We start from the raw sequence: 20,323 nt of genomic DNA, 5'->3' as shown, positions 1-20,323 counted from the left end.
GGCCACTGTCATTGCAATATAACAAGTGGCTTCTTTAGGGTAACTAACAGTTGGAATGTATGAACTGGGCTTCGACTTTAGGCTATTGATAGATGACCTAGTGTAACACCGTAAATTTTCAAACAAAATTTTCATTTTAAAAATCATATAATTCTCAAAAGCACAATTCATGATTCTCCAAAATGACAATTTATCAAAAGCACATGTTTATAAATTGTTTAAAAACACAATCCATGATCCTCAAAACATATCTCCGTTTCTTGTGTACAATCAAGCCGACGCCTTCCCGTGATCTTCAGAAGTACCTGAAACACATAACACATGACACAGTAAGCATAAATCTTAGTGAGTTCCCCAAGATACCACACATATCTCATTAGCCTCTCATGGCTATACTCGAATAAGACCCTTTGGTTAATGTATCTCAGTGGAACCCTCCGGTCCCACAACTCGGGTGGACCCTCCGGTCCTAACTCAGTAAGCTCAGAATATTACATAACATAAATCATAAAGACATAATGCAGGATATCACAATACTCAATATAAGCACATAAGACCCTCCAGCCACATAGATGTTACCACTGTAGGTAAGTATAGTGAGAAGACTCACCTCGTAAGCAAGCAAGTAATTAAACCTCGTACACGAATCACCGATCTAGCCTCCACCTAACACATATGATAATTATCTCTAATTAACACTCTAAATCCCAACTCTAAGCAAACAAAATGCTATTTTCTCTATCTAACTCTTAAGATGGGTAAAAGACCATTTTACCCCTCCAAGGTCCCCATAATCCCTGTCTTGACCAAACCCTAAAGTCAATAGAAGTCAACACTCGAGTCAACAGTCCATGTTGACCCGACTCGTCAAGTGCATCTATGTGACTCGTCGAGTCCCCTCGTTTTCTTCAGAAATATCGTGAAACTCCAATTTAACTCGTTGAGTTGTCTCACCAAATCGTCGAGTTAATCATGTTCAGACTCGTCGAGGAAAACCCTAGTCGGCTCGTCGAGTCCTTTTAGACTCTTTTCTCATTCAGACGTTTTAAGGCAGATTTACAACCCCAAACTCTAGATCTAGCCTCCTAAGGTTGGTATATCATGTAAAGCTACAAGCTTTACGTCCATGCATGGCACTTAGGGCTTGAAATGCCAATCACAAGTTCCATTTAGGGTCTTAAGCATAAAAGTCCTTTTATAGCTGGATAAAGCTAGGACCTTTGGACTCTAGGGACCTCACAAGGTCCAGATCTGAAGTCTCAATCACTTGGTAAGCTCAACCCACTCAAAGTCTCAAGGAAAGATGGAAAAAGCCCTAAAAGCTTCCTAGCAACAAGATCTAATCAATATGATGAGCAAGGTGGTGACCTTTACCTTCCAACAGAAGCTCAAGCTGGATGAACACTAGATCCAACAGTCCTTCCTCGTTCCTTGCTTTGATACTCTTCTCTTCTCTTCCAATAGTTCATAAAAACACCCAAATATTAGCGCTCTCTCTCTCTCTCTCTCTCTCTCTCTCTTAGCTCAATATGGCTGATTAGGGTTTCACACAGGGGAGTAAGGTGGCTGGTGAGGTGGAAATGAGGGCTTAAGGTCCTTTAAATAGGAACCAACCCCGGAGATTTAGGGTTTCATGTAAAAATGCCAACTCGCCGAGTTGGTCCCTCCGACTCGTCAAGTTGGTCATAAAACCCATGTGGCTAATTCATCTCTACTCGACGAGTTGAGGCATCCAACTCATCGAGTTGCTCAATAATTCTCATAAATAAATAAATATAAAAGTATTATACCTGGGAGTCAGGATGTTATAATTCTCCCCCACTAGAATCAGACTTTGCCCTCGAAGTCATGCTCCGGAAACAACTCAGGATACTGCTCGCGCATCTCAGACTCAAGCTCCCAAGTCCACTTGGATTCCTTCTGATGTTGCCACTGAACCTGAACCACGGGCACCTCTTTATTCCTCAAAACCTTCACCTTCTGATCCAAGATCGCTATCAGCCTCTTAATGTAACTCAAGCTTACATCTACCTGAATGTCCTCTAATGGTACCACTGCCATCTCATCGGCTACACACTTCCTCAACTGAGACACATGGAAGGTGTTATGAATATGACTCAACTCTATGGGTAGCTCCAACTGATAAGCTACCTTCCCCACTCTGCCAGTCAGTCTGAAAGGACCAATGTATCTAGGGCCCAACTTTCCCCGTTTCCTGAATCGGATCACCCCTTTCCATGGGGATACCTTCAGGAGGACACAATCTCCGACCTGGAACTCTAGCTCGGATCTTCGCCGATCTGCGTAACTCTTCCGACAACTCTGGGCTGTTAGTAACCTCTGTCTGACCTACTGAATCTACTCGATTGTCTTGAGCACTATCTCAGTGCCACCTATCACTTGCTGTCCTACCTTTCTCCAACAGATGGGAGTCTGACACTCCTCCCATATAAGAGCTCAAAAGGAGGCATACCAATACTGGAATGGTGGTTGTTGTGATAAGAAACCTCAGCCAAGGGAAAATAGGTGTCCCAACTTCCATCGATGTCCATAACACATGCACGCAACATGTCCTCAAGCGTCTGGATCGTACGCTCACTCTGCCCATCTGTCTGTGGGTGGTATGCGGTACTGAAGTGCAATCGGGTACCCAACTCCTCATGAAAGTTCTTCCAGAACCTGGAAGTAAAATTCACATCCCGATCTGACACTATCAATGTCAGCACTCCATGTCGTGCCATGACCTCTCTCACATAAATCTCGACTAGTTTCTCTGCAGAAGAGCTCTCACTGATAGCAAGGAAGTGAGCACTCTTTGTCAATCAGTCCACAATCACCCATATCGCGTCGACACCTCGCGCGGTTCTCGGTAATTTTGTGATAAAATCCATGGAAATCTATTCCCACTTCCAGTGGGGAATCTCTAGAGGCTGTAATGGGTCATGTGGACGCTAGCGCTCCGCCTTAACCCGGCGACAGGTCAAGCACCTCTCAACCACCCATCCCACATCCCTCTTCATATAGGGCCACCAGTAATTTCTCTTCAGATCCAAATACATCTTAGTGGCCCCTGGGTGGATCGAGAATCTCGATCTATGTGCCTCCTCCATCAGTATGTGTCGAGCTCCACCCGTATAGGGCACCCGAATCTACCCACGGAAAGTCATAAGCCCTCGACTATCCATCTTAAACTCGGAAACCTGTCCGATCACTCGCTCCCTCTTGCGGTTCTCCGGTCTCATGGCCTCCACCTGAGCCTCTCGAATGGTATCTAAGACTGGAGTCATCACCGTCATCCTCATATACACATCTCGGATCGGAGAACTCGCTGCTCTATGGCTCAGGGCATCGGCTACCACATTAGCCTTGCCCGGATGATACAAGATCTCACAGTCATAGTCTTTCACTACATACAACCACCTCCTATGTCTCATATTTAGGTTGGGCTAATTCATGAGGTACTTCAGGCTTTTCTGGTCCGTATATATGGTACACCAGACTCCATACAGATAGTGGCGCCAAATCTTAAGAGCGAACACCACCGCCCCCAACTCCAAATCATAGGTGGGATACCTCGTCTCATAAGGCTTCAATTGCCTCGATGCGTATGCTGTCACGTGCCCCCTCTGCATCAACACCACACCCATCCCTGATATAGATGCATCACAGTAACCCACGAAGTCCTCCACTACCTCAGGAAGGGGTAACACTGTAGCTTCACACAATCTCTGGCGAAGAGTCTCAAATTAGGCCTGCTGCTCGGGCCCCCAGACAAAAGTAACACCCTTCCAGGCCAATTTGGTGAGAGGAACGATAATCTTGGAGAAATATCTAATAAACCTCCGATAGTAGCCGGCCAAACCCAGATAACTCTTGATCTCGGACGGGGATCTCGGCACCTCCCATCTCATAACTGCCTCAATCCTGGCCGGGTCGACCAATATCCCATTCTGATTAATAAGGTGTCCGAGGAACTGGACCTCTCGTAACCAGAAATCACACTTGGAGAATTTGGCATAAAGCCTCTCCATCCTCACTACTCTTAGAATCTCTCAAAGATGCTCCTTGTGCTGCTCTCTGGATCTCGAGTACACCAGAATATCGTCGATGAACATGATCACCGATCGATCCAACATGGGCCTGCACACCCGGTTCATTAGATCCATGAATGCTGCTGGTACATTGGTGAGCCTGAAAGACATGACCACAAACTCATAATGCCCATAGCGAGTCCTAAATGTCGTCTTCTGGTTATCCTCCTCGCACACTCTAATCTGATGATATCCAGACCTCAAATCAGTCTTGGAAAACCAAGATGCCCCATGCAACTGATCGAATAAATCGTCGATCCATGGTAGTGGATAACGGTTCTTGATCGTCAACTTGTTCAACTCCCTGTAATCAATGCACATTCGGTCTGAACCATCCCTTTTCTTGACGAAAAGGATCAGTGCTCCCCACGGCGAGCTACTCGGTCTGATAAAACCTTTCCCCAGTAGCTCCAGGAGCTGTGTCGATAACTCCTGCGTCTATGGTGGTTCATGGCGATAAGGTGCCTTGACAATAGGTGCTGCACTCGGAACCAAATCAATCCGACACTCCACCTACCTCTCGGTAGGCACACCCGACAACTCCTCGGAAAAAACATCCGGGAACTCGCACACTATCGGAACCTCAGAAATAGAACTCGACCTCTCTGTAGCAACCCGTGTATCCATCATGTATGCCAAAAAGCCCACAACCCTGATGTAGACTCTGTCTCGCTCTAGCAGCAGAGCAGAAGGCTGATCCAGATCTGGTACCCTCGCCATACACTGTAAGCACTCCCCCACTAGGGTCTCGTATAGTCACCATTTGACGTTCACAGTCGATCACAACTCCAAACCGAATCAACCAATCCATGCCCATAATCACACATACATCACCCGTCGCGATCGGTACCAGGTCTATCGGGAACTCAACACCCAAAATCTCTAGTACGTATCCCTGAATTACATCAGTAGCAAAAACCGCATGCTCGTCGGCTATAGAAACCATCAGAGGTCGACTCAACATCTCACATCGGATACTGATGTGACGACTAAAAGCTAAAGACACGAAGGATCGACTCACACCCGAGTCAAATAACACCAACGCAGGTATAGAACTCACAAGAAAAGTACCTATACATAGCACAATATAAGCACAAAAAATCTCAAAATAATATAAAAAAGGATATACGTACCGGCCATTACATCAGGTGCTGCGCGGACCTCCTCCACTGTCAGCTGAAAGGCTCTCCCACGAACCCTCGGTGTCTCGACCTTCGCTGGCCGACTGTTAGTGGCATGCAAAGCAGCAGGTGTAGAACCCTGTGCTGATCCCTGAATGAGCTAAGGGCACTCAGCCTTCCGATGGCCGGTCTGGTTGCAGTTAAAGCAAACTGCAAACCCCTTGGGGCAATCCTTCGCCATGTGCCCCTCCTTGCCACATTTGTAGCAAATCCCTGCCCGATACGATCCCTTGTGAATCTTGCCGCACTTGCCACAAGTTCGGCCCTTTTGGCCCCCAACTCTTGTATCAGCAGGCTTATCCTGCTTTGCCGTCGGCTGCGACTGCACTGGTCTCTGTTTCCTACCCCGAGACTCCTCTTCCTCTATGGGATGTGACTCTAGCTCAATCTCCCTCCGCCTCACATTGTTTTGAAGATCAACGAATGTCCAGTATGACGAGTTCGCCACTAACTCCCAAATGTCTCTCCTCAAGATGCTCAATTACCGAATCACACGTGCTTGCTTAGTGGACACGTGCTCAGGGCAGAACAACGCCCTCTCGTGGAACATCCTCGTAATCTCAGTCACTGACTTTGTCTTCAACTTGAGAGATAGAAACTCATATGCCAAACGTTCCCTCTCCACCAGGGGAACATACTCATCTCAGAACAACTATGTGAACCTCTCCCAGGTCATTGCAACATGGTCTGCCGGAGTAAAATTGGTAGTCACAAACTTCCACCATTCCTTCGCTCCCAAGCAAAGTTGGTTCAGCGTAAACCGAACTCTCAAATGGTCTGGGCATGAACACGTATAAAAGCATCCCTCAATTTCATAGATCCATCTCATGGAAGCAATCGGATCATGTGTCCCATCAAACTCTGGTGGCTTCGTGTTGCTGAACTCCCGGAACAACAACGAGTCACCTCTCTGTGGCCTAGCAACGACGACAGCTGATGTGGCTGCAGTAACAGCCACCTTAGTAACAACATATCACTCGTCAAATGTCTCAATCATTATGGTCTTAATAGACCAAAACATCTCTGGTATCGCCTCTCTAATGCAGCCACCTCCTCATGAATGTCTCTAAAACACAACAAAAAAATCATAAGCGACTCATTCGAGCATACTTACACTCGATTCCCCGTCCCTACATGCTCCTTAGAACCATAAGGATTCTTACTTGGGTTGCATACCGATACGGTGCTTTCAATAGTACGGGTCCAATACTACCTTCCACACCAACCTGTAGTCACCCCAAGTCCTCCTCCAACAATCCAATTCACACGTACTCTATCTCTCACGAATAACAGACTACTCTCTCAGTAGACCCCTCATATTCTCATCTAGGTATCTCTCCTAGATTATCCCTCGACTTAGAACTCTTTCTAAGTGATTCCTGCTAGATACTCCTACTCAACACATACTCAAGGCAAATATCAGATAATAACAACTCCTAGGCTAAGGCATCACAAAACAAGCAACTCTAGCCTAAATATGAAATACCTAGCCTATCCTCTAGCATACGTCCCTAACATCTCATAAATATCTCATAACACAAATAAGTAAGGGTATTTTAGGAAACCACCGTTCGGGCTCTGTTTGATTGTAAACACTGCTCCAACTCGTTTTTCTCTTAAAACTCTTTCTCATTTTAGAAAAATCACTTCTTTTGAAAATCCTTCTCAAATCCTCAGATTGAGTCCAGACACACCTGAAGGTACATCCGAATCCCTCAAACCAAGGCTCTAATACAAACTTGTAACATCGTAAAATTTTAAACAAAATTTTCATTTTAAAAATCGCATAATTCTCATAAGCACAATTCACAATTCTCCAAAATGACAATTTATCAAAATACATGTTCATAAATTGTTTAAAAACACAATCCAGGATCCTCAAAACATATCTCCGTCTGGTGTGTGCGTATCCCTGTCTCGTGTGTACATAACACATGACACGGTAAGCACGAAGCTTAGTGAGTTCCCCAAAATACCACACATATCTCATTAGCCTCTTATGGCTATACTCGAATAAGACCCTCTGGACAATGTGTCTCAGTGGAACCCTCTGGTCCTAACTCAGTAAGCTTAGAATATTGCACAGCATAAATCACAAAGACATAATGCAGGATAACACAATACTCAATATAAGCACATAAGACCCTCCAGTCACACAAAGACTACCACTCTAGGTAAGTATAGTGAGAAGACTCACCTCGTAAGCAAGCAAGCAATTAAACGTCGTACACGAATCACTGATCTAGCCTCCGCCTAACACATATGATAATTATCTCTAATTAACACTCCAAATCCCAGCTCTAAATAAACCAAATGCTATTTTTCTCTCTAACTCTTAAGATGGGTAAAAGACCATTTTACCCCTCCATGGTCCCCATAATCTCTGCTTTGACCAAACCCAAAAGTCAACAGAAGTCAACACTCGAGTCAACAGTCCATGTTGACCTGACTCATCGAGTACATCTATGTGACTCGTCAATTCCCCACGTTTTCTTCAGAAATATCACAAAACTCCAATTTAACTCGTCGAGTTGTCTCACCAAATCACCAAGTTACTCATGTCAAGACTCGCCGGGGAAAACCGTTGCCGACTCGATGAGTTAGCTCAACGACAGGGCGAGTCCTTTTAGACTCTTTTCTCATTCAGACGTTTTAAGGAAGATTTACAACCCCAAACTCTAGATCTAGCATCCCAAGGCTAATATACCACGTAAAGCTACAAGCTTTACGTCCATGCATGGCACTTAGGGCTTGAAATGTCAATCACAAGTTCTATTTAGGGTCTTAAGCATAAAAGTCCTTTTATGGCTGGATAAAGCTGGGACCTTTGGACTCTAGGGACCTCACAAGGTCCAAATATGAAGTCTCAATCACTTGGTAACCTCAACCCACTCAAAGTCTTAAGGAAAGATGGAAAAATCCCTAAAAGCTTCCTAGCAACAAGATCTAATCAATATGATAAGCAAGGTGGTGAGTTTTACCTTCCAACAGAAGCTCAAGGTGGATGAACACTGGATCCAACAGTCCTTCCTCGTTCCTTTCTTTGATAATCTTCTCTTATCTTCCAATAGTTCATAAAAACACCCAAATATTAGCTCTCTCTCTCTCTCTCTCTCTCTCTCTCTCTTAGCTCAATATGGCTGATTAGGGTTTCACACAGGGGAGTAAGGTGGTTGTTGTGGCGGAAATGAGGGCTTAAGGTCTTTTAAATAGGACCCAACCCCGAAGATTTAGGGTTTCCTCTAACAGCGCCAACTCGTCGAGTTGGTCCCTCCGACTCGTCGAGTTGGTCATAAAACCCACGTGGCCAATTCGTCTCTACTCGATGAGTTGAGGCATCCAACTCGTCGAGTTGCTCAGTCATTCTCATAAATATATATATATATATATATATATATATATATATATATATATATATATATTATACCTGGGAGTCAGGATGTTACACCCAACATGGGCCTTTTCCTTCCAGTTAGCTTTGGGAGCATCCTTCCTCTTCCCCCTTTTGCCTTGTCGAATGGCGAGAACTGGAGTATTAGTGGAAGGGACCGAGTTATTTCCCTTCATTTCCGATTCAACAGTCTATAGAAAGTTGTGGAATTGGCCCAATGTGGTTTCTGTGTTTTTCAAATGATAAGCCAATATGAACTTATCATAACAACTTGGAAAGGAGTTCAAGACCATGATAACGGACAACTCCTTATCAAAATGCACATTGAGCCTAACAGGACGTTCCATGTATCTTTTCCTTCTCTACACGTGGTTGCACACAGACTCTCCCTCTTTTGTTTTGCAATCCATGAGGGATTTAACCACTTCATATTTCTCTTGACAAGCTCTCTTGTGGTACTTTTCCACAAGGCCATTGTTCATCTCATATGGCTAGTAGTCCTCATAGAACCTCTGCTATTCGGGAGCCGTTGTAGCAACCATGATGCAAGCAAATTTTATTGCATCATCATAGTGTTTCTTGTAGGAGGCTGGTTGTTTTGGAGTAGCAGTGGCTTCATCAATTTCAACAAGTTGTTCTTCAAGGACATACTATTTTCCCTCGAATCGAAGATCCATCTTAATTTTATGCATCCAATCATTGTAGTTGATTCCATAAAAGATCACCTTGGACACAATAGACAGTAGGGAGAAACACGAGTGGTGAGTAGATGACGAGGGAGCAAAAGCATCACCAGGAGTATACATCTATAAAGGAAAAAAGAATAGTTTTAGTTAGATGACAATTATCCTTAATATTTTAACCCATAATAAATAATTAAGGCTAGGATCCAAAATAACACTTCACAACTAAGAAGATGGATGCCATAATCTTATAGTGAATTTATGAAGGTATGTAAAGGTAATATACCAATTTCAATCAAAATAAATTCCTAGATCTTTTCGGATTTATTGACTCCATCAATAGCATATTTTCAGATTATGCTATTCTATTTGTAATTGGGATACCGAGGATCACAAACAAGATGTGAATAACCTTACAAATATAGTTAAGCTTCGTAAACGAGGCATACTAGATATCCGACTGACTTACTCTTATACATATAATAATTAACCTTTTAATATTATATATATATATATATATATATATATATATATATATATATATATATATATATATATGTAAGGTGTATTTTTAAACTTTTTCAAAAATACTATGTTTAATCACAAATTCGAAACTAACAAAAATTAATTCAATTAAAATTAAGTCGATAAGGATTAAACAATTTATTTACCATTAAACATTTAATCAAATAAATTTTAATCCTAAGTCAATAGCCTGTAATTTTGAAATTAGGGTTTGGGTTTTACCAAACAATAATTATCCAATGTCAAGACATTTAAAACTAATAATTATCAAAATAAGGAAGCCCTACCAAACCCCTAGCAATTTCGATAATGAAGAAGAAGGCTAGGGTTTCTAAAAACCCTTGCACAAATCGAAAATCATAAAAAAGGTTTTTGATTTTATTTAAATTTGTACAAGATCGTACGAAACAATTGCTCTGATACCACTGATGGGTTTTATAGGTAACAAAAATCATATTTTTGGCGGAAAACCTAAAACCCTAAATTCACATACACCCTAAAGGATCTATGTTCTCACTATGATATGCAAACAAGAATTTGAATTTAAAAAACCTAAAGTACATTTGCATTTTCTATTTAGGAGAAAGGATAATTAAAACAAACATTTTAGTTTACTTTTGTAAATAAACTATTAATCCTTCTTTATAGAACTTCATAAAACTAGCACCAGAAATCTTGTGCCTCTGATGGCTTACACCCGATCCCTATCAGTTGGAGGCTATTGAAGAGAGAGAGAGGAGTAGAAGGTATAATTTTCAGATCTACGGATTCCATAGATGAGTAAAATCTAAAACCATATGCCTTGGGGTATTTATAGGGCTTAAGGAGGTGTATAAAAGGCAAATTTCCTTTTGGATAACTCTAACCCTTTTCTTTCCCACCAAGCAACCCTAAGCTTCCTAGAACTCTTAGAAAAGCTCATTAATACCCTCTAGAATCGTCCGCTCTCATAAAGAGGTTATATAATCAGTCAGTGTTCAATGTTTTTACATTGACACTTTTAGTCCTTCTACTTTTAATTAATCTGATTAATCCCAGAATTAATTTCAATTAATTTTTGATTAATTATTAATTAAATAATATAATTTCTAATTAATATATTTTTCTCAAAACATATTAATAAATTATTTATTATTGATTTCTAATTAATCTATTAATCATATAAGAAATTAATAAATCAATCTCTTTCTCCAAATAACATTTCGGTCTCTTACTAGGTTTAAGGGAAACACAAAAGGACTTTGTTAATAATTTAGGTTTGTAATAATTTGGTTAATAGCTTAGATCCAACACGAACATCCATTATGAAGATATTGCATGTCTTGAACAGTTAAACAAAAAGTGGAATCAATCCTAGTACCCTTGCCATAAATGGTTAATTCTCCCCCACTTGGGGCTCGAACCACCACCAACTGCCTCTCATAATTGATCACAGCCCTAAACATGCTCAACCAGTCCATCCCCACGATCACGTACACATCCTCCATATGAATGGAAATCAAGTCAATCGGGTAGGGCACCCTAAAAACCTCCAAAGTACAATCACGAAAAAAAACTCTAAGAAAAAACCTTGTGTTCATTGGCGATGGAAAATCACAACGAAAAATCCAACACACTAATAGCCATAATCAAATCCATGCTAAAGGACTGAGATACAAAGGACCGACTCGCACCAGATTCAAAAAACATAAGAGTCGACAATGAATTCACTAAGAAGGTACCTATCAGAATCACAAACATAAGCATAAAGATAATTAAATTGACAAAATAATAAATGAATACATACCAATAAATATGTTAGACATCTCCTTGGCCTCCTCTATTTTAACCTGGAATGCACGACCCTTGTCCCTCGGGGCCTCAGCCTTACCCTGACGGCCATCCGTGATCTGTAGGGTAGTCAGAACAGGTACCTGTATTGGACTAGTATCGAGTAATAGGAAATTGGCCTTCACATAGTGAAATTGATCACAATGGTAAAAAAAATATGGGTGCTCGGTGGCGGAGCCCACTTGCAGCAATCCTTCACATAATGGCTATCGTTGCAACATTTAAGGAACCCAGTCGCCGATCGGCATGCGCCCTCATGCATCTTCCTACACTTGCCACAAGTATAGCCCCTTTGACTTCCAGATTATGAATAAGTGGACTTAAATTGCTTCACTACTCGTTGAGTCTAAACCATCGTCTGTCTCTTCTATCTCGCCTGGGTCTCAGTCTTAATTTCTCTTCTCCATGCGAATGATTGTAGCTTAAAGTGGGATTGATACTGCTGAGTCGACATAAACTCATGAATCTCTGTCTTGAGCATACTCAAGTAACGGGACATCTGGACCTGCTCTGAAGCAGCATACTGGGGGCAGAAAAGGGCTCTCTCAGTAAATATCTTGGTGATCTCCATCACCAACTATGTCATCTTCTTCGGCGACAGGTACTCCTGGGCTACCTTCTCCCTCTCCACTAATGGAACATACTCAGAATGTAACATATCTATAAATTAATCCCAAGCCAATGTAGCCTTCTCCATAGGAGAATAAGCACAACTCACCAGCTTCCAATAATCCTTCACCCCCAAATGAAGAAGGTTCAAGGAGAAATTGACCTTCTAGTCCTCTGTGCACGAACATATGAAGAAACAACCCCCACATCAGATATCCACCTCATGGCGATGATCGGTTCCTTGACCCAGTCGAAATTCAGGGGCTTCGTGTTGTTGAAGTCCCGATACTGCATCATCTGTCTCCATTGAAATAACATAGCAACAACAGCTACTGTAACACCCCATTTTTGCCTTATAGTATAAATGACCATTCACATAAAGAAACGTCTTTGATATACGACTATTTAAGATAAACAACCTTGTCAAAAGTGGTAGGAATTACAAAAGCGAGAGCGTGCATATAGAGAACGTCAAATCCGACTTCAAAAGGGGAAGTTATGATTTTTAGGAGTTGCAGCGTAGCAATACGCAACACAGAACCATAAATTAGGATTGGTCGATTAAATGAGAGTTAAATATCTTGTCCATATGATTTTGTCGATATAAAGACAGCCATGAATGAAATTCATATGAGAGAGTTATGATTTTATAGGGGCTTTAACAGTCTAAGCATGTTAAAAATATAGTTCTAAAAATAAATTGAGAATTAGCTGATGGAGTCTAAATAAAAGTTGTAGACCTTGTCGATAGCTACGCATGGATATAAAGAACGTCGAAAACGGAGCTCATAAGAAGAAGATATGTATTTTTAACGAACTGTTAAATTCACATGCAAGTTAGCACACATAGACCAAACGCGCAGAACACACCTACACTCTACTAGATTTCTACCATGTGTCACCACCCAGACAACGTCACATTAACACCCCGGACCAAGTGCACGGTGCACACCCAACCATATGTGCGGCGCGCATCCTGAATCATCATATAAATACCTCTCAAACTTGCACCATTTCCTCACATTCAACCTTTTTTTTTTTCTGAATTCCTTTGAAATTTGGAGCTCAAGTTTGCATAGTAGAGTCTAAAGTGCATTCTCTATATGCATAATTGTTGTGCTATTAGACTTAGGTTGAACTGTTAAAGAGGCGGAATGTGACAACCCGAAATTTCTATCTTGTACAAACCATCCACTTCAATCAATGTAAGATTTGTTTCTGCTAACTTTTAGCACTGTTTAGTGTCTGTTTGAGCATTCTGAGCTTAGTACACCAAAGGAATGAGTGAAAGGAAGTGTCAATTGAAGTTGTAACCTATCAAACAAGCCATAATCCCTCAAATGAGGAGTTTACAGCCATTTACCTTGAGTATACGGTCGTAAACTCATGGTGGCCGTAAACTCCATGCTATATATGGTCCTTAGAAAATTTTCAATCACTTTTCACCTTTCAAGCCTAGAAATCGGATTTCTCTCCCAAGGATCATAATACTTTTGCTTCCAATCTTCAAATATGTAAGTAATATTTTCATTTTCAACTTGATATCCTTCCATATCTAGTAAATATACATGATTTCATCCATGAAATCTCTTCTTTTGGATAGATCTTCAAGTGTTCTTCATTTTGCCAAGAACACCAAGAACACACTAGTGTTTTTTGACCCTAATCACCCTTATAAGCTTCTAATACGTAATTACACTACCCTTAGCTTGTTATATACTTGAATCACTTATTAAACACCTAGAAAACATCAAGAAATCAAGAACAAAAGGGTGTTTACGGCCAAGGCAATCTCCCTTGGCCGTAAACCCTAAATTAGTGGTGCAATGTTGCCACAACCCTTTCCTAAGCCTTGGAACTAAGTCTATAACACTTCAAGGAAGAACATAGGACCTTAAAACACAAAATGGTACAAGATACCATGAGTTTACGGTCGTAAACTCATTGGGCCATAAACCCATGGGCTGTAAACTCATGGGGGTTTTACCATTCGGCCGTAAACTCCTAAGTGAGGACCTACACCCCTTAGATGCAACCCTTTGTACTTCTAGCACTTGAATTGAAGTGTTTTCCATGTCCTAGGGTGTCTTTACTTGCTTAATTAGTTGTTTAGTCACTAATTATATGCATATATGTGTCATTATATGTTAAATAGGATCCGTGTGTGCTCAAGTCTACACTTGACACTTTGCATCCTATACCACTCGTTCATCCAATCCACTCACTATAGGTGAGTTCAGACCCCTTAATCAACCTTTTAAATTATTTTAAATGCTTTTATGGGGGAGGGGGAATACAAGTTGAAACATTATAGTTATTATATCAATCACATTTGATTAATAACTGTCAAACAAATGGGTTTGATATACTTTTAACTATTTTATCAAGCATACTACTTCAAACTATTTATCAATCTCTTTTACGTGTTAAATACTTTATCAAACTTGTTCTTATATGCCAAACAACTTCTGTTAACTCTTTCAAATTTATATATTGTCAAAACCATGTCTAATGCTTATATAGTTATATAAGTAAGGTTTAAAGGACTTAGGACTGATAACTCACTTTATTTCCTGTTCCTTGTTTCGTTGTGGACTTAGAGTACCCTATTGTTTGACCGAGTGTCGTTTGACCCTTAGTTATATATTATGTATATATGTATAGATATAAAGGCTTTTATCTCAGTTCAATAGACTCATTTATACAAACAACTTTACTAGTAAACTATAATAGGTATAGTTTAGGAAGTCACTATTCACTATTTCTAGTACAATGAAACATACAAAGAGGCAGTTCATACATGAGTCAATACATACTATAACGAGAAACAATATTTTCTATAAAGAGAAATAGATAGAGAACACTATAACGAGAAATAATACTTACTATAAAGAGAAACAAATAGAGAATACTATAACGAGAAACAATACATACACTACACTATACAAGAGAACATACTGCATACTAGACAGAGAGAACATACACTACACTAGTACATACAATACATATACAAGAATAATATAACATAAATGTGAGTCACTACTTCGGGGCATGGCATCACTGCTATGGCTTGTTTTGTAACCATAGTCTCCTGGAGGGAGAGCGTGAATTTATGTATCGATCTATACTGGACTGACCATCCTACACCTTGCTGCTAGCTACAGTGGGACCTGCAGGTCTACGGGTGAGGAATATCATACCATTTCGACGTCTTCGTGCGTCGTGTTTTACTAAGTCGATCAAGTATGGTTACAATCATATCACATTATACCTTAATTAACAATCGGTTTTAGGTAGTTAGTACAGAAGTAATTACTATAATACAACACTACAATACTTTATTATTTTCCCATTACATTCACATTGTGATCTTCTCACATAAACTGTAATGTAAAAACTATATTTTGTTAATGATAGTCACATTTGGGAGAATTACACAATTTTACAAGAAACAAACATACAGAACATTTGATGCCTTGATAGAAGGCTACTTTTAGTAGAAAATATAGGAGTTTCTAGGAGATACAAACAGTTACTACAAACTTTTAAAAACTTATACATGAAGCACTTACAAACATTTTCATACAAACAATGACACTAAAATGCTTATGAACTCACCAGCTTTAAAGCTGATAAACTCTTTCAAAATAACTTGTATTCTCAGGTCATCAGTAGACAGGTACCGATGCCACCTTTTGAGAAGATGGAGCACATTCAAGACTCATCTTTTATTTTGATTCATATTTGTGGTGTCTTATAAACTATACATAACACATTTGTATTAAATTATATTATTAATGCAATGGATGATGTTGTTGCTTGTTTACTATTATGCTTTGTTGTGATACTGTACATGACGTCCTCCGCCCCATAACGTTTCCGCAATTTCAGTTTTGGGGTATGACACGGAAACCTATAGACCAACGTATATTTCGTTAGAGGATGATGGTGGAACGGTTAAAGAGTTTGGGAACCTACATGCCTACGTATTCCAAGATACAAATCTTAGTTGTGGATCGTGGGTTATTTTTTGTGTGTATGTATATGTATTATGATATATGGTATTTTGGGGAACTCACTAAGATACATGCTTACTCAGTTGAATATAAACGTGTTTCAGGTACTCATGTGAAGGGAAAGGTTCGACTATACACACATGTATTGGCTGCATGTTTCCGCACAATGTAATAATACTCTGATAAATATTAAAATAATGAAAAATTTTCCTTGATAATCGAACGTAACAAGTTAGTATCACAGCCAGGTATAAATGAACTGAATGAACAGTCGTGTGATTCCATACACCAACTAAGGATCAGAGTAATTAACAAATATTTTCATAAAAAGAATAAGTACAAAAAGTAAATAATGTGATGCGTGCAGTTAGCCAAAGCTCAGAAAGGAAAGTGATTCCCTAAAAATCCATATTTGTTATGTTTATTGATAGGTAAAATGTTAGAAATGCATGCTATTATGTAGGTTATGGATCTTTTCGGGAATTTCCGGTTAGAATTGCCTGATACTTAAGATGCCTTATATCCTAGGACTCTGCTTGTTAAATGTTGCTTAGAACCTATATTAATGTGGATTAGTAATTTGAAAAATATGTTAGGTTGCATGCGCCCATAAATAAGTAGTTTTAGATTACTTGATTTGATGCTATTGCACAACTCTTATCTGAGTCTAACCGTCGTAGTGTTGGATCTTTCAGTCGATAGACTGTTTGATTTTAGAGGAATGTAATCGTATTTGTTCGATCATTAGTTAATATTAGTAGAAGTTCTTCCTCACCTAATAGTAAAGATTGGTGAAAGGAATCCTAGAAGGAAAGCCTAGAAGTTTATTATGTGTTTGATAAGGCATATATCCGTAAGACAGGGCGTCTACACATCACTAACATGGGCATGTTAAAAGTTTGACATCAATGCTTTATCAAGGCCGTGGAGTAAATAAAATAGAAATGTCATTGCCAAACTGGTATCATCAAGCGATGGTTGTAGCTAGAAACATGTGGGCGGGATGTTAACTCGTATAGTTTAGTGTTGTCGATCTATACCTGACGTTATGATTTCCATACAGATTTACGGTAATAACACAAAGGAAATTGACTAAGACATACAGTTTTAGTGTGGTTACAACGATATCCCATGCAACATAGAAAATGATGCTAACTCATAAAGCTTTTAGAGCAAACATAGCTCATATAAAACATCATGTGGGTATCGGATCCTAACAGTGTGTCTAGGCATCCTAATCCTGAATTTGCCGACATAAAACTTTTGAATAATTATAATTCTTTGATGTTTAGGAATGATTTTGATTATAACACCGATATACCAGGTAATTTCCTTTTTGACCCAAAAGATAAATTATGTTGCAAATTGGTCCTTATGTTAAGCATACTTGGGGCATACGCTTCACATAACTCTTGAAAATGGGATGCGCACTTATGTGGGTATGTTGGGCGTACTCATTGTTATGCTGGTATGTGTTAGGTGAGCAAACCCTAATTTTTAGGATTTGAGCACTATTTAAGCATCCTAATCTCCTCAAAGCCCTTTCCTTCATTAGCCTGCATCTCCCAAAACGTCCCTTGCAAATGCTAGTCCTTTGGTGTGCTACTTTTAGCTTGAAAGGAGCATGTTCTTGTGCTTGTGAAGGAGGAAGAAGGTGGTAGATCATCATGGAAGCTCAAGGCAACTTAGATCCAGAAGTATCTCACCCTCAAGCATCCTTTGAAGGTATAAAGTTTGGATTTTGATGAATGTTATCCTTAGATCTTGTTAGTTCTTAAGTTTTTATGCATTTTAGCCCCATAAGCTTGGTGTTCATGAGTATGGATTACTCTATACCATAAGAGTTGTCCTTCCTGATGTTTTTGAGTATTAGGAATCATGAAAATGTGTGACAACCATCAAATTCTGGTCAATTCAAAGTAAAATAAAGTCAACAAGTCAAACCGGTCAACCCAACTAACCCTTGTGTACTAGGGCTCACGTTATATATTTACTAAACAACTCGCTATTCTAATGAGAGATCATAAATCGAAAAGTACGTACATCTAGATCTCCTTAACCTAAAACTGTGGTAAGTGTCGAGCCAAACCAATAAAACAATGTTGCATACTCATCGAGAGTGTGTGAGATCCTTAAACAAGGCTTAACGGGGTTTACAGGCCTTGCATTGTGAAGCCGGACACTCAAAAAGGTCACCAATGAAACCTCTCTCAATCGTTTCCACTCTATCTCTCTCTCTATGAGAAATCTCTCCCAAATCTCTCTAAGTGTGTGAAATCTCTCCCAAATATCTCTTTGTATGAGAAATCTCTCCAAGCATGTCAAATCTCTCCTAAATCTCTCTAAGTATGTGAAATCTCTCCCAAATATCTCTTTATATGAGAAATCTCTCCAAGCATGTCAAATCTCTCCCAAATCTCTCTAAGTATATGAAATCTCTCCCAAATATCTCTTTGTATGAGAAATCTCTCCAAGCATGTCAAATCTCTCTAAGTATGTGAAATCTCTCCCAAATATCTCTTTGTATAAGAAATCTCTCCAAGCATGTCAAATCTCTCCCAAATCTCTCTAAGTATGTGAAATCTCTCCCAAATCTCTCTCAAAAGTTTCCGTAACTTTTTGAAGTCATTCGGGTCATTTCGACCCTTAACCGGGTCAAAAACGGCTTAAAACGGAGCAAAAACGGACAAAAAGGGCTTAAGGACCCGAAACCTCTCTTAGGACCCGAAGCCTCTCTTAGGACCCGAAAGTCCTCTTAAGGACCGAAACCAAGAAGACCCGAACCCGAAGGTCCTCTCAGGGCCGAACCTCGCTCAAGGGAATTGAACCCGAAGGGTCCTCTCGGGCCCGAACCTCGCATGCCACACCCGAACCCGAACCTTCGGTCCATTTCGGATTCTGATGCCTTCGGACCGAGCCTTCGCTTCTCGCTTCCTCGCCTCCCTTCGTTTCGGACCTAGCCTCAGGAGGACCGAACCTCCGACCCCTTTCCGAGAAGCCTCGCTGGAAGTGCTTTTCTTCCCGGTTTTCGACTACGACTTCATTTTAGCTTCGTTTTTAATTGTTTTAATGTGGGATTTTCACCCAAAACTTTATTTTAACATATAAGGACTCATAATTATTAAATTATCACGTTTTTAAGGATAAAACCTTATCCAAAAGAGTGGGTGAAGTACAAAGGTGGAGTGTTGACTTTCCTTTATTTTATGACACAAGCAACCTCCCATACCCACTCCATGTCACTCTTCCCCATCAGCCCTTACCTAGTCACTTCATTGTACTTTTCTCACATTTTTCCAACCACACAATTGGTCAAAGGCTAGAAAAGTCTCCTCTCTCCTCACTTCTCTCATTTTCTCTCTTTTCACCAAAAAGATCAAACTCTTTTCTCTCTCACTTCCTCTCTCTAGAATTCGAGATTCAAGGGCTGATCTTGGGTTTTTCCTCCACATTTGGTAAGCAAAATCCATTCTCCTTATGATTATTTCACTTCTTTCTACTCAAATCATGGATATCTTACACAAACTCCATCATAATTGTGTTAGATCTTCGAATCTTCAAGTGATTCTTCAAGTGTTCTTGGGTTGAACACTTATCTTCTTCAACACTCATCTTCTGAAATCACTCAAGGTGAGTTCATACCCCTACATTTTCATGTTTTCTCAAGTATTTAAGGGGGGTGGGGAATACAAGTGAAAACACCAAGAACATAACTACACTTTTCTTACAGCCTTCATCAGAAAAGTTCAACTCCATTCACGGACTGTTTTGGACAACTTAAACATTTTAGTTTTCAAAACTGTTTTAGGTGCAAGTAGTTCCACGTCTTAGCTTTAAAATGAATACTTGCACATCTCCATACGATTTTTCTACAATTTATGGTGATTTTTACAAAACTGCCTATCATTTCAAACATCAATCCGGACTAGTCTGTGATTATGAACTTTTTCACACAAGTAAGAGGTCATTAAAATTTATAATAAAAATTATGAATAAA

The sequence above is a fragment of the Lactuca serriola genome, chromosome 9 (assembly GCF_051521515.1).
Source record: "Lactuca serriola cultivar US96UC23 chromosome 9, Lser_US96UC23_V15, whole genome shotgun sequence".
Taxonomy (NCBI): domain Eukaryota; kingdom Viridiplantae; phylum Streptophyta; class Magnoliopsida; order Asterales; family Asteraceae; genus Lactuca; species Lactuca serriola.
Note: the sequence above shows the minus strand (reverse complement) of the source record.